Source organism: Rhipicephalus microplus, unplaced genomic scaffold, assembly GCF_043290135.1.
Source record: "Rhipicephalus microplus isolate Deutch F79 unplaced genomic scaffold, USDA_Rmic scaffold_54, whole genome shotgun sequence".
Lineage (NCBI taxonomy): Eukaryota > Metazoa > Arthropoda > Arachnida > Ixodida > Ixodidae > Rhipicephalus > Rhipicephalus microplus.
The window spans coordinates 1,692,840-1,697,210 of NW_027464627.1; positions in this window are offsets into that span (position 1 = coordinate 1,692,840).

A 4,371-nucleotide genomic window follows, 5' to 3' on the forward strand; every position below is an offset into this window, starting at 1 on the left:
ATATTTGCTTGACCTCACAGTTTCTCACCAACTTATTACAGTACAGAACGCTGTATCTCGCTAAATGACATCGTTCTTTAAGGTTTCACGATACTTGCATGCGCTTTAACGAGAATATCACAATAAAGCAGTTTCGCACTTGTAACGGCACAAGACGCAGTATCTGGCTAGTTCATGCCATTTTGTGTGCTTTCCCAATATTTCACCTATCGCAGTTTCGTACTCGCAATAAAACAACACTATCTCGTTAGATGACATCGTTTTTGGTGGTTTCACGACGCTACCTAGCTCAAACTAACCGAACCTTCGCACTTCTATCGTTAGAAAACGTTTTATTCGCTACTTTACAATGTTTTCTACAAGATTACGACGGTTTCATGCGCTTTCACATTAGATATCGCAGTTCCCGACTTGTAATGGTGAAAAACACAGCATCTCACTAAGTGACATTGTTTAATGCGGTTTTAGCGCGGTTCATATCTTAACCTAACCTAACCTTACCTAAACCAACCTAACCTAACCTAACCTAACCAAACCTTACCTAACATACCCTAACCTAACCTAACCTAACCTAACCTAACCAAACCTAACCTAACCTAACCTAACGTAACCTAACCTAACCTAACCTAACCTAACCTAACCTAACGACGTTTGCAAGCGCTTTCACATTAGATATCGCAGTTCCCGACTTGTAATGGTGAAAAACACTGCATCTCACTAAGTGACATTGTTTAATGCGGTTTTACGACGGTTCATATCTTAACCTAACCTAACATTCGCACTTGTATTAAAAAACGCTCTATTACACTGTTTCGTTCACAATTAGGATATTTGCATAACCTCACAGTTTTTCACCAACTTATTGCAGTACAGAACGCTGTATCTCGCTAAATGACATCGTTCTTTAAGGTTTGACGATGCTTGCATGCGCTTTAACGAGAATATCACAACATAGCAGTTTCGCACTTGTAACGGTACAACACGCAGTATTTGGCTTGTTCATGCCGTTTTGTGTGCTTTCACAACATTTCACCTATCGCAGTTTCGTACTCGCAATAAAACAACACTATCTCGTTAGATGACGTTGTTTTTGGTAGTTTCACGACGCTACCTAGCTTAAACTAACATAACTCAACGTAACATGACCTTCGCACTTCTATCGTTAGAAAACGTTTTACTCGCTACTTTACATTGCTTTCTACCACAATACGACGGTTTCAAGCGCTTTCACATTAGATATCACAGTTCCCAACTTGTAAAGGTGAAAAACACTGCATCTCACTAAGTGACATTGTTTAATGCGGTTTTACGACGGTTCATACCTTAACCTAACCTAACCTAACCTAACCTTACCTAACCTAAGCTAACCTAACCCAACCCAACCCAACCTAACCCAACCCAACCTAACCTAACCTAAGCTAACCTAACCTAACCTAACCAAACCTAACCTAACCTAACTTAACCTAACCTAACGTAACCTAACCTAACCTATTCTAACGTAACCTAACCTTGCCTGACCTAACCTAACCTAACGTAACCTAACCTAACCTAACATAACCTAACGTAACCTAACCTAACCTAACCTAACGTAACCTAACCTAACCTAACGTAACCTAACCTAACCTAACCCAACCTAACCTAACCTAACCTAACCTAACCCAACTCAACCCAACCTAACCTAATCTAACCTAACCTAACCTAACCTAACCAAACCTAACCTAACCTAACCTAACCTAACCTAACCTAACCTAACCTAGCCTAACCTAACGACGGTTGCAAGCGCTTTCACATTAAATATCGCAGTTCCCCACTTTTAATGGTGAAAAACACTGCATCTCAGTAATTGACATTGTTTAATGCGGTTTTACGACGGTTCATATCTTAACCTAACCTAACATTCGCACTTGTATCTAAAAACGCTCTATTACACTGTTTTGTTCACAATTACGATATTTGCATAACCTCACAGTTTTTCACCAACTTATTGCAGTACAGAACGCTGTATCTCGCTAAATGACATTGTTCTTTAAGGTTTCACGATGCTTGCATGCGCTTTAACGAGATTATCACAATACAATATAGCAGTTTCGCACTTGTAACGGTAGAACACGCAGTATTTGGCTTGTTCATGCCGTTTTGTGTGCTTTCACAACATTTCACCTATCGCAGTTTATTACTCGCTATAAAACAACACTATCTCGTTAGATGACGTCGTTTTTGGTAGTTTCACGACGCTACCTAGCTTAAACTAACCTAACCTAACCTAACCTTCGCACTTCTATCGTTAGAAAACGTTTTACTCGCCACTTTACAATGTTTTCTACAAGATTACGACGGTTTCATGCGCTTTCACATTAGATATCGTAGTTCCCGACTTGTAATGTTGAAAAACACTACATCTCACTAAGTGACATTGTTTAATGCGGTTTTGCGACGGTTGATATGTCAACCTAACCTAACATTCGCACTTGTATCTAAAGACGCTCAATTACACTGTTTCGTTCACAATTACGATATTTGCTTGACCTCACAGTTTCTCACCAACTTATTACAGTACAGAACGCTGTATCTCGCTAAATGACATCGTTCTTTAAGGTTTCACGATACTTGCATGCGCTTTACCGAGAATGTCACAACATAGCAGTTTCGCACTTGTAACGGTACAACACGCAGTATTTGGCTTGTTCATGCCGTTTTGTGTGCTTTCACAACATTTTACCTATCGCAGTTTCGTACTCGCAATAAAACAACACTATCTCGTTAGATGACGTCGTTTTTGGTGGTTTCACGACGCTACCTAGCTTAAACTAACATAACTCAACCTAACATAACCTTCGCACTTCTATCGTTAGAAAACGTTTTACTCGCTACTTTACATTGCTTTCTACAACATTACGACGGTTTCAAGCGCTTTCACATTAGATATCGCAGTTCCCAACTTGTAAAGGTGAAAAACACTGCATCTCACTAAGTGACATTGTTTATTGCGGTTTTACGACGGTTCATACCTTAACCTAACGTAACCTAACCTAACCTAACCCAACCTAACCTATTATAACCTAACCTAACCTAACCTAACCAAACCTAACCTAACGTAACCTAACCTAACCTAACCTAACCTAACCTAACGACGTTTGCAAGCGCTTTCACATTAGATATCGCAGTTCCCAACTTGTAATGTTGAAAAACACTGCATCTCACTGAGTGACATTGTTTAATGCGGTTTTACGACGGTTCATATCTTAACCTAACCTAACATTCGTACTTGTATTGAAAAACGCTCTATTACACTGTTTCGTTCACAATTACGATATTTGCATAACCTCACAGTTTTTCACCAACTTATTGCAGTACAGAACGCTGTATCTCGCTAAATGACATTGTTCTTTAAGGTTTCACGATGCTTGCATGCGCTTTAACGAGAATATCACAATATAGCAGTTTCGCACTTGTAACGGCACAAGACGCAGTTTCTGGCTAGTTCATGCCATTTTGCGTGCTTTCCCAATATTTCACCTATCGCAGTTTCGTACTCGCAATAAAACAACACTATCTCGTTAGATGACATCGTTTTTGGTGGTTTCACGACGCTACCTAGCTAAAACTAACCGAACCTTCGCACTTCTATCGTTAGAAAACGTTTTATTCGCTACTTTACAATGTTTTCTACAAGATTACGACGGTTTCATGCGCTTTCACATTAGATATTGCAGTTCCCGACTTGTAATGGTGAAAAACACAGCATCTCACTAAGTGACATGTTTAATGCGGTTTCAGCGCGGTTCATATCTTAACCTAACCTAACCTTACCTAAACCAACCTAACCTAACCTAACCTAACCAAACCTTACCTAACATACCCTAACCTAACCTAACCTAACCTAACCTAACCAAACCTAACCTAACCTAACCTAACCTAACCTAACGTAACCTAACCTAACCTAACCTAACCTAACCTAACGACGTTTGCAAGCGCTTTCACATTAGATATCGCAGTTCCCGACTTGTAATGGTGAAAAACACTGCATCTCACTAAGTGACATTGTTTAATGCGGTTTTACGACGGTTCATATCTTAACCTAACCTAACATTCGCACTTGTATTAAAAAACGCTCTATTACACTGTTTCGTTCACAATTAGGATATTTGCATAACCTCACAGTTTTTCACCAACTTATTGCAGTACAGAACGCTGTATCTCGCTAAATGACATCGTTCTTTAAGGTTTCACGATGCTTGCATGCGCTTTAACGAGAATATCACAACATAGCAGTTTCGCACTTGTAACGGTACAACACGCAGTATTTGGCTTGTTCATGCCGTTTTGTGCGCTTTCACAACATTTCACCTATCGCAGTTTCGTACTCGCAAT